Raw genomic sequence first — 12,786 nt, 5'->3', positions numbered from 1 at the left:
GAGGAATGGCTGAGGATCCTGGGATTGTATTCATTGGAGTTTAAAAGTTTAAGGGGAGATCTAATAGAAACTTACAAGATAATACATGGCTTGGTGAGGGTGGACGCTAGGAAATTGTTTCCGTTAGGCGAGGAGACTAGGACCCGTGGACACAGCCTTAAAATTAAAGAGGTTAATTCAGAACAGAAATGTGGAGACATTTCTTCAGCCAGAGAGTGGTGGGCCTGTGGAATTCATTGCCACAGAGTGCAGTGGAGGCTGGGACGCTAAATGTCTTCAAGGCAGAAATTGATAAATTCTTGATATCACAAGGAAGTAAGGGCTACGGGGAGAATGCGGGTAAGTGGAGTTGAAATGCCCATCAGCCATGATTGAATGGCGGAGTGGACTCGATGGGCCGAATGGCCTTACTTCCGCTCCTATGTCTTATGGTCTTATAAAAATCAGAACACCAGGTTAAAGTACAACAGGTTTATTTGGAAGCATCAGTTTTCGGAATGTTGCTCCTTCATCAGGTGGTTGTGGAGCAGGATTGTAAGACACAGAATTTATAGCAAAGGAGTGCAGTGTCATACAGCTGAAATTATATATTGAACAAACCTAGATCGCTGTTTAGTTTTTTATCTTTTAGAATGGGTTGCAGGTTTAGGTTCATTAATATGTAAATCCCAGAACTTCTTTTAAGTCACATTGTCGAGATAACTTAAGGTTTTATAAAAAAAGGTGACATCTCAGCTCAGACAATGCATTAAAGGTGTGAAGTTAGAGTCGGTCTGTATCCCAATCTTAAGTCAGACTGGTTCTATTTCCAAGGTAGGAATTTATAAAATGTTATATGGATTGACTGAGCTGGTTCAGGTCAATTGTACACTGAAGGTGGTAACGCAGGTCGATATAGTGGTCAAGAAGGTATACGGCATGCTTTCATTTACTGGCCAGGATATTGAGTACAAGAGTTGCTAGGTCATGTTACAGTTGTTTGGTTTGGTCACATTTGGAATACTGCGTAAAGTTCTGATCACCACGTTACCAAAAGGATGTGGATGCTTTGAAGAGGATGCAGAGGCGGTTCACCATGATGTTGCCTGGTATGGAGGGCGCTAGCTATGAAGAGACATTGAGTAGATTGGGATTATTTTCATTGGAAAGAAGGAGGTTGAGGAGAGACCTGATTGTGGGCTACAAAATCATGAGAGGTATAGGCAGGGTGGATAGCAAGAAGCTTTTTCCCAGAGTGCGGGACTCAATTACTAGGGGTGAAAAGTTCAAGGTGAAAGAGAGAAAGTTTAAGGAAGATATGCATGGAAAGTTTTTCACGCAGAGGGTGATGGGTGCCTGGAACGAGTTGCCAGCAGAGGTGATAGACACAGGCATGATAGCGTCATTTAAGATATATCTAGACAGATACAAAAATAGGCAGGGAGCAAAGGGATACAGATCCTTAGGAAATAGGTGACAGGTTTAGATAGAGGCTTTGGATCGGTGCAGGCTTGGAGAGCTGAAGGGCCTGTTCCTGTGCTGTAATTTTCTTTGTTCTTTGGTCTTTCTCTGCCTGCATTGACTGCCTGCAGATTGTGCGCTTTTTGAGCAAAATAGAAGGCATCTGCAAATATAATTCTGCAAATGCAAATTCATTCAGAACCCATGTGGATGGCTTCAGCTGGAACCTTAGGTTCATGTCATACTACCAGTGACCCCACTCCACTATATGCTCTCTCTCACACAAACACACACACACACTCTCTTACAAACTCACACACTCGCGCAGAGCATCATACACATGCTCCCTCTCACACAGACACACACATCCACACACCCCCGCCCCACTCTCACACCCATGCACACACCCTCTCACAGGCTTATACTCCATCATACTCACACACACACTTTACCAAGCATGCACACACGCAAATACACACTCTCTCACGTGCATTCACACACCCACACTCTCTGTCTCTCTCACTCACACATACACACACACACACAGATCTATGGGGTGAATTTGCATTTGCAGATACATTCTATTTTGCTCAAAAAACAACAATCTGCAGGCAATCAATGCAGGCAGATAATCCATGTAACATTTTATAAATTCCTACCTTAGAAATAGAACCAGTCTGACTCAAGATTGGAATATATAGACTCTAACCTCACACCTTTAATATATTGTCTGAGATGAGATGTTAATTTTTTTTATAAAACCTTAAGTTATCTCGAGAATGTGTCATAAAAGAAGTTCTGGGATTTACATATTAATGAACCAAAACCTGCAACCCATTCTAAAAGATGAAAGACTTAACAGCAATCTAGGTTTGTTCAATATATAATTTCAGCTGTATGACACTGTAATCTTTTGCTATAAATTCAGTGCCTTATGGTCCTGCTACACAACTACCTGAAAACTAGTGCTTTCAAATAAACCTGTAGGACTATAGCCTGGTGTTGTGTGATTTTTAATTTCTTTTATAAAATAGATAACATCGTAGCCTCTTTAAAATAAACTTCTAGACTATCTCACTTATTATGCTCAGCAAGGCTTTTTCTTCCCACTGCCCATTTTTCTCATTATGACTAGACCCGTTCATATTTCCAGTTTGTCTGAGATATTCCAAACAAAAGCACCTTCCCAGTATGCTTGTGAGTCAACTCATAGCTGGCAGTCATTACTGCAACATCCCTTATTTTCAAACATTTTTGGGCGTCCAGGATGGATCTTATTCTAAAAGGGATGTTTTTAAAAATTCTTCCACTCCACTCATCTTTAAGTTTCACAGATATACTTATTGCCATCAAAGCACACATTAGCGACTCTTTATTCCTTCAACTTTCAAAAGCCCACCTCTATTGATCCGGTTTTTGAACAGAAATCAAAATTTCAAAACAGATTTTGTTTAGTGTTAACATAAAAGAAATTCCCTCTCCTTTTTTTCAGTAGCAGTTTCTTTGATTCTATCTATCCTCTAGAAGCTGTCCTTTTTTTCTCTAAGACAGCAAAAGGTATTAAAACAAATATCCCACTTCAAAAGTCTCTGTTTAAGATTATCTCTCTGTGACAACTAAACCACATGGGCATTTCTTTGAGCTAAGATGGTTGTTTGGGATAGATACACTTCAAAACAAAACTGTCCTGTAAATTTCAGCACTTTTGACGGTTGGATCAAACTACTTGAGAAAGAAAACATCAAAACAGAAATGAAACACTTTTCAATGGATTCCAATGCAAGCAATAACCAAAGAAGGTTTGCTTCAAATGTTATTCAAATTATAAAAATCTAGGATTTGTGGAGGTCCAAAGAGATTTCAGGGGCCATGCATACAAGTTTTTAAAATCTAACAATCAGATTTAAACCTAATCATATGCACATGTACTTAAATGGGCTGAGTGGTACGTTTTTGTGCTGTTGTGAGTCGATAACTCAAATTGCATATTTGGCTTTACAACTAGAATATGAAGAAAGGAAAAGAGATTTTTCTGCAACTAATCAAACCGTGATTTGGAGATGCCGGTGTTGGACTGGGGTGTACAAAGTTAAAAATCACACAACACCAGGTAAACACAACACCACTTTTTAGATTAGAATCAATCTAAACATCTTTGCATAGACAGAGAACACAGGGGGCTAACACCTTCAACATATTGTCTAGCTATCACCCATTGTTACCAGCTAACCTGAGAATGCAACTTTTATAAAAAATGGTTTTGTGATTTACACATGAAAGTAGTGAAACCATCATGGTATTCAAACAGATGAAAGATTCAACAGACAATCAATTTTTCAATGTATAATTTCAGTTACATCACACTAAATCTTTGCTATAAATTCTGTGTGTTAGGATTGAGCCCTCCCCTATTACCTGATGAAGGAGTGACGCTCCAAAAGCTAGTGTGACTATAACCTGGTGTTGTGTGATTTTTAATCAAACCTTGTTAGAGACATCTAAAGTATTTTATACAGTTCTAGGCACTGCATCTTAGAATATATTGTACTTGGAAAGAATGGGACACACAGCAAGTTAACATTCACCAAAATGTTATCATAGAAACATGGAAATTAGAAGCAGGTGTAGGCCATTCAGCCTTTTCGGTTTGTTCCACCATTCAGTATGATCATGGCAGATCATCTAACTTAGTACCTGTTCCTGCTTTCTCCCAAACTCTCTGATTCATTTAGACTGAAAAATAATATCAAGCTCCTTTTTGAAAACTTTCAATGTTTTGACCTAAGCCACTTAATGTGGCAGAGAATTCCATAGGATAACCACTGTCTGGTTGAATACATTTCTCCTCATCTCAGTCCTAAGTGACCTAGACAAGTGGAACAACTACTCAAGAGAAAGAAGGAAGCTTGCTTAAGGTGAAGGTGTCAAGGATCAGACAAGGCTTTAGAGGGTTACAAGGTGGCCAGGAAGGAACGGAAGAATGGACTTAGCAGAGCTAGAAAGGGGGCATGAGAAAGCTTTAGCGGGTAGAATTAAGGAAAACCCTAAGTGTTCTACACTTATACGAGGAAAAAAAGGATGGCCAGAGTCAGGGTAAGACCAATCAGGGATAGTGGAGGGAACTTGCGCCTGGAGTCAGAGGAGGTAAGGGAGGTCTTTAATTAATACTTTGCTTTAGTAGTCACTACTGAGATGGACCTTGACATTTGTGAGGACAGTGTGAACAGACTGATATGCTAGAATAGGTTGATGGGCTGGAGGATGGGCTGAAAAGTTTGAAAAATGTGAGGATAGGTAAGTTCCCTGGGTCAGATGGAATATGCCCTAGGTTTCTACAGGAAGTGAGGGAAGAGATTGCTGCACATTTGGCGATGATTTTTATCCTCACTGTCTACTGGAGTAGTGCCAGATGATTGCAGGGAATATTATTCCCTTGCATAAGAAAGGGAATATGAATAATCCTGTAAATTACTGACCAGTCAGTCTTACAGTAGTGCTGGGCAAAATATTGGAGAGGATTCTGAGAGACAGGATTTATGATTACTTGGAAAACAATAATTTGATTAGAGATAGTCAGCATGGCTTTGTGAGGGACAAGTCACTGAAGAAGGGCATGTGCCCGAAACGTCGAATCTTCTGTTCCCTAGATGCTGCCTGACCTGCTGTGCTGTTCCAGCAATAAAGTTTCAGCTTTGATCTCCAGCGTCTGCAGACCTCACTTTCTCCTCGAGGGACAAGTCATGCCTCACAAGCCTTACTGAATTATTTGAGGATGCAACAAAACACATTGATGAAGGTAGAGCAGTGGATGTGGTGTATATGGATTTTAGCAAGACATTTGATAATGTTCCCTATGGTAGGCTTATTCAGAAAGTAAGGAGGCGTGGGATACTGTAAAATCTAGCTGTCTGGATACTGAATTGGCTGGCCTATAGAAGACAGAAGGTGGTGGTAGATGGAAAATTTTCAGCCGGGAGCTTGATGACTAGCAGGTATTCACAGGGATTGGCTCTGGGACTTCTGCTCTTTGTGATATCTATAAATGACTTGGGTGAGAAAGTGGAAGGGTGGGTTAGTAGATTTTCTGATGACATGAAGGTTGGTGGAGTTGTGGACAGTGTGGAGGGTTGTTGTAGGTTGCAATGGGACATTGCCATGATGCAGAACTGGGCTAATAAGTGGCAGATGAAATTCAACCTGAAAAAGTGTGAAGTCGTTCACTTTGGATGGTCAAATTTGAATGCAGATTACAGGGTTAAAGGCAGGATTCTTGACAGTGTGGAGGAACAAAGGGATCTTGGGGTCCATATCCACAGATTCCTCCAAGATGCCACCCAAATTGATAGGGTTGTTAAGAAAGCGTATGGTGTGTTGGCTTTCATTAGCAGGGGAATTGAGTTTAAGAGCTGTGAGCTTATGCTGCAGCTCTATAGAGACCTGCTTAGACTACATTTGGAATATTGGGTTCGGTTCTGGTCGCCTCATTATAGGAAAGATGTGGAAGCTTTGGAGAGGGTGCAGAGGAGATTTACCAGGATGTTGCCTGGACTGGAGGGCTTGTCTAATGAGAAACTTCAAAGGAGCTAAGGCTTTTCTCATTGGAGCAAAGAAGGATGGCAGGTGCAAGATGATGAGAGTCATAAATAGATTAGATAGCCAGAGACTTTTTTCCCACGGTGGAAATGTCTATCATGAGGGGGCATAATTTTAAGGTGATTCGAGGGAGGTTTAGGGGAAATGTCAGAGGTAGGTTCTTTACTCAGAGAGTGGTGGGTGAATGGAATGCACTGTCAGCAGTGATTGTAGAGTCAGATACATTAGGGATATTTAAGCGACTCTTGGATAGGTACATGGAAGATAGTACAATAAAGGGTATGTAGGTTAGTCTGATCTTGGAGTAGGGTAAAAGCTTGACACAATATTGTGGGTCAAAGAACGTGTACTGTGCTGTAATGTTCTATGCTCTATGTATCCTTAAACTATGACCAAACATTCCAAGGTTAGATTGTGAGGGAAGATTACATAAAGTAGGCTCGTATAGAATATAAGCGGTTTGACTAAGGTTGATTGAATTTAGAAAGAATCCCTTTAACATAAATAGCAAGAAATATTTTCTTCTGGTAAAGGGCCTGAATCACCAAAACCAGAACAAAGCCATTCAAAAATGTGTGGAATTTGAGTGTGGTAGAAGTCTGAAAATTAAATAGTTTCTGTTCACTAGAAAGAATAGATGGAAATTCAGTTTAACTTCTCATCCAAGAGAGAACATCTCTGCCATTGAAGTTATCTCTCAGTATTGCATAGTGTCTAGTTTCAGCCTAGATTTTGGTCTTCAAGACTCACAAGCAATACTTAGAACATAGAACATTATAGTGCAGTACAGGCCCTTCAGCCCTCGATGCTGTGCTGACCTGTGGAACCAATCTGAAGCCTATCTATCCTACACTATTCCATTTTCATATGTTTATCCAATGACCATTTAAATGCCCTTAAAACTTGGCGAGTCCACTACCATTGCAGGCAGTGCTTTCTACTCCCCTACTACTCGCTGAGTAAAGAAACTACCTCTGACATTTGTCCTATATCTAGCACCCTTCAATTTATATCTATATGCCCTCCTGCTAGCTGTCACCATCCGAGGAAAAAGGCTCTTACTGTCCAACCTATCTAACCCTCTGATTGTCATATATGTCTCAATTAAGTCACCTCTCAACCTTCTTCTGTCTAACAAAAACAGCCTCAAGTCCCTCAGCCTTTTCTCATAAAGCCTTCCCTCCATATGAGAAAATATCCTCATAAATCTCTTCTGAACCCTTCCCAAAGTTTCCACATCATTTCTATAATGCAGTGACCAGAACTGTACGCAATGCTCCAAGTGCGGCCGCACCAGAGTTTTGTACAGCTGCAGCATGACCTAGTGGCTCCAAAACTCAATCCTTCTATCAATAAAAGCTAACACACCATATGCCTTCTTAACAATCCTATCAACCTGGGTGGCAACTTTCAGTGATCTATGTACATGGACACCGAGATTTCTCTGCTCTTCTACACTCGGAAGAATCTTACCATTAGTCCAGTACTCTTTATTCCTGTTACTCCTTCCAAAGTGAATCACCTCACACTTTTCCACATTAAACTCCATTTGCCACCTCTCAGCCCAACTCTGCAGCTTTTTAATGTCCCGCTGTAGCCTACAACATCCTTCAGTACTATCCACAACTCCACAGACCTAAGTGTCACCCGCAAATTTGCTAACCCATCCTTCTACATCCTCATCCAGGTCAATGACAAACAGCAGTGGCCCCAAAACAGATCCTTGCGGTACACCACTAGTAACTGAATGCCAGAATGAACCTTTCCCATCGACCACCACCCTCTGTCTTCTTTCAGCTAGCCAATTTCTGATCCAAACCGTTAAAGTACCCTCAATCCCATGCCTCTGTATTTTGTGCAATATTTGAACCTGGTGACCTTGTGACACAAAGGAAAGACTGTCACAGTTGTGTGTGCTGATAAAACTGAGTAGAAGAACTGAACAGGACGCTCTGGATCCAATTTTCTGTTGGACTGGTACTGGTCAAATCAATTAAAAATAAAGATTAAAATATTAAACTTCATTTTCCAATTCAGATATTTTCTTGGTAGCAGCAACAAATTAAAGAGATCACCATTTATTATTTGAAATGGTGAAGTAGAAATTGGAGATAGAACCCCAGAGCACAAAAATGATCAAAAAGGGATGCATAAACATATCTCTGCTGCATCTGCAAAATGTGTCCCTCTAGCTGCATTCGACTTTCTGAACAGAAGTGCTTGCTGAAATTCTTCTTGCTGACAAAACATAGCTGACATAAATGTATATTACTCCACAACATGAGGAGTACAATTCATTATCAGATTTGCTGACAGTTGTAATAGTTTTTGAACTATCTAGAGTCTTTCCACGGCCAATAGAGAAAAACTGTAAAAGTATCAAATTTCAATTCGCATGCCATTAGGAATGTATCACAAACCTTACTTAAGCATGCAGAGGAATTCATGTAATTCTCAGTAGAGGATAGCAGCAGCAACAAAAAAGAAAAAAAATCACAGATAATTTTTGTCATCCCAAAGGCTTAGAAAGTTAGGAACACCAATTTTTATAATGATTCATGTGCTTGAATGATAAGACCTGAGGAGCATCTGAGAATAGGGCCCTGGGTTTTGATTCCTGGTTGGGTGGGTAGGGCAGAAAAAATGTCTGCTCCACAAACCTGACCTTTGAAAATGTCCACCCATATTTCCCATTTTTAGTCTGAGGTGTGTGGGCTGGATTGGAAGTTTAAAAATAAAAATTAAAACATAAAGTTTCACTCTAATTCAGTGATCAATTGCTACTGTCACTCTCAATACCTTTTGCCATTTCTTTACCATCTGAATCCACCTATTATCCAGCCAATGCATACCTCAGGAAGCATATTAAAAGAAAATAAACTTATCTGTCAATTGATCATGTAAATATTCAAAATAAACATACACTTGGATACAAAAATAAAATATTGAAATTCCTTCACTGTTGCCTCACAGCACCAGAGATTCCCGCCTCAGGCGACTCTCTGTGTGGAGTTTGCACATTCTCCCCGTGTCTGCATGGGTTTCCTCTGGGTGCTCCGGTTTCCTCCCACAATCCAAAAAAAAATGTGCAGGTTAGGTGAATTGGCCATGCTAAATTACCCGTAGTGTTAGGTGAAGGGGTAAATGTAAGGGAATGGGTCTGGGTGGGTTGCGCTTTGGCGGGTCGGTGTGGACTTTTTTGTGCCGAAGGGCCTGTTTCCACACTGTAAGTAATCTAATCTAATCTAATCCTTTATGAAAATCACAATATAATATTTAGATATTAAAAGCGTTAAGGGTATGAATTTTGAGATAAAGGAGTAACCATGATCATATTGAATACTGAAGCATGCTTGAAGAGCTGAGTAGCCTACTTCTGCTCCTAGCTTTTGTTTCTAAAACAAACATTTGACTTCGGAAACCAATCTCTTGTATAAACAATACATTTCACTTCATTGTTTAATCTCTTAGATAAGTAGACATTTCCTTTCTATGAGCAGTTGGAACTGCCTATCAAAATATTCACTTGATAGACATCCTATTGTGAAAATGATAGTAACAGAAATCTGTCATATAGAAATACAAAGTTAAAAATCACATGATACCAGGTTATAGTCCAACAGGTTTAATTGGAAGCACACTAGCTTTCAGAGCACCGCTCTCCAAATCATGACTAATATAGAAGTACGTAACACTGCATTTTCTAAATGTCTTACCTCGTTTGGACAGTTCTTTGACAGCTTTGGCAGTCCCAATCATCATCTCAATCATCAGTAAAGTATTGGAAAATGTCACTGACATTGCTATTAAGTAGCACTTGTTCAGTGATAATCTTCTCAGTAATGCTCAGTTTTTGTTCCACCAGGATCACTCAACTCTTGCCTTCATGACTTCACTGCAGCCTTTATTTGAACGCAGATTTTAAAACCATGTTGAACTCCAGTGGTTAGGTGAGAGTGACTGCTCTTGATATCAAGGAAGGGCATCAATGAACCCAAGCTAAACTAGAGTCAATGGGAATCAGGGACAAATACTCTATTGTTGAAGTCAGGTCAAGCATAAAAGACCATGGTTGCACTTGCTAGAGGTCAGTTATCTCAGTCCTAGGATATCACTGTAGGAATTCATCAGGATAGTGTTTAGGTTTGACCATCTCTGTTATCAATAATTTTCTCTCCATCATAAAGTCAACACTGGGGATTTTCACCGACGGTTGCACCATGTTTAGCATAATTCACAACTCCTTACATACTGAAGAAGTCTGTGTCCAAATGTAGCAAGACCTAGACTACAGTCAGATTTGGCTGATAAATGGCTGGAAGCATTTGCATGAATCAAGGTCCAAAGCAGACCAACTCCAGCAAAGGGAATCTAATTATCCCCCCTTCATGTTCAATGGCATTACCATCACTGAATATGATCATTATCAATATACTGGATGTCACTGTTGACCAGAACTGGACCGGACAAGCTCTGTAAATACTGTAGTTCCATGGGCAAATCAGAGGCTAGGAATTCTCTGATGAGTTCCTTTTCCTAACTCTCAAACACCTGCCCACCTGCTGCAAGGCACAAGTCAAACATGTGATGGAATGTTCTCCACTTGATTGAGTGCAGCTTCAACAACGTTCAAGAAGATTGGGACTATCCAGGATAAAGCAGTTCAGTGTCTAACATGGACAAGAGGCATTGCAGTAACCCACTAAGTCTTCTTGTATAGCGCTTTCCAAACTTCGTACCTCTACCACTGAGAAGGACAAGGACTGAAGATGCGAGGGAGCTCTCCAAGATCCCTTCCAAACTCTCACCATACTCACCTGGGCAACTACAATGATAGGACCATATAAAATAGGAAGAGGAGTAGGCCATTCAACCCCTTGAGCCAGCTCAACCATTCAATAGAATCATAACCGATCTAATATTCCTTGTGTCTGCTTTGCCGCCATTTCCCTGTAGCCTCTGATTAACTGCAGTTCCTTCACTATTTTTGGATCACAATCTTGGAATTCCCTTTTTAAACAGCATGGTGAGTGTGCTGATACTCAAACTACGGTGGTTCAAGAAGTCAGCTCACCACCGTGTATCTAGAGCAATTAGATATTGGCAATAAATCCTGGCCTAGCCAGTGATACCCACATCACAGGAATGAAAAAGTAATATGGATATTCACTTTTGATAGACAGTCTGTGTGGAGATTGCGCGTTCTCCCCATGACTATGTAGGTTTCCGCTGGTTTCCTCACACAGCCCAAAGATGTTCAAGTTAGGTGGACTGGCCATGCTAAATTACCCATAGTTTTCAGTGATATGTAAGTTAGCCATGGGAAATGCAGGGTTACAGAGAAAGCTCTGGATGGAATGCTATTCAGAGGGTCAGTGTGGACTTAGAGTCATAAAGTCATAGAGTCATAGAGATGTACAGCACGGATACAGACCCTTTGGTCCAACTTGTCCATGCCAACCAGATATCCCAACCTAACTAATCCCCCCTGCCAGCACATGGCCCATATCCCTCAAAACCTTTCCTATTCATATACCCATCCAGGTGCCTTTTAAATGTTGCAATTGTACTAGCCTCCATCATTTCCTCTGGCAGCTCATTCCATACACATACCACCCTTGTTGGGTTAAATGTTGAGATCAGGAATGAGTGTGTGAATACTCTAGAGAATGTCAATATATTGAAGGAGGAAGTTTTGTGTATCCTGAATTGCATTAAGGTAGACAAGTCCCCAGGGCCAGATGGGTTTTATCCCAGGTTAATGCATGAGGCAAGAGAAGAAATAGCTGGGGCATGACCAGACATCTTCACATCCTCTTTGACCATAGGTGAGGTTTCAGAGGACTGGAGATTAGCCAGTGTTCTTCCTTTGTTTAAGAAAGAAAACAGGGATAATCCAGGAAATTATAGGCTGGTGAGTCTGACATCATTGTGGGGGAGCTCTTGGGAAAGATACTGAGGGACAAGATATATGCACATCTTGAAGAAAATGGACTAGTTAGTGAGAGGCAGCATGGGATTCAGGATCAGCTGGCTACATGGATACAAAACTGGCTTGGACAAAGAAGACAGAGGGTAGTGGTGGAAAGATGTTTTTCAGAATGGAGACCAATAACTAGTCATGTTCCACAGGGATCAGTCTTAGGTCTTCTGTAGTATATACAAATGATCTGGTGGAAAATGTGGACGGTCTGATTAGTAAGTTCTCAGATGACATGAAGATTGGTGGAGTTTCTGACGGTGCCGATGATTATGAAAGGATACAATAGATTGGCAACTTGGGCACAGAAATGGCAGATGGAGTTTAATCCAGACTTGTTGTGGTAAGTAGGCAAGTGCTGCATTTTGCTTGTTCTATTCTTTAGACCCAGTTTTTTTTAAAAAGGTTACTTTTAGAGGGATGGCAGTGAAGGCAGTGAAATGTTCCTCTTGCAACATGCTTGAGGTGAGGGATGCCATGGTCGTCCCTGCTGATTACACTTGCAGGAAGTGCACCCATCTCCAGCTCCTCCAAGACCGTGTTAGGGAACTGGAGCTGGACTTGCATGAACTTAGGATCATTCGGGAGGCAGAGGGGGTCATAGATCGGAGCCTTAGGGAAGTAGTAACTCCAAAGATGGCAGATAGATGGGTGACAGTGAGGGGGACTGGGAGGAAGCAACCAGTGCAGGGACCCCCTGCAGCCGTTCCCCTCAAGAACAAGTATACCATTTTGGATACTTGGGGGGGGTACGACTTACCAGGGGTAAGTAA

The sequence above is a fragment of the Chiloscyllium plagiosum genome, chromosome 6 (assembly GCF_004010195.1).
Source record: "Chiloscyllium plagiosum isolate BGI_BamShark_2017 chromosome 6, ASM401019v2, whole genome shotgun sequence".
NCBI lineage: Eukaryota > Metazoa > Chordata > Chondrichthyes > Orectolobiformes > Hemiscylliidae > Chiloscyllium > Chiloscyllium plagiosum.
This window is presented reverse-complemented; position numbering follows the sequence as displayed.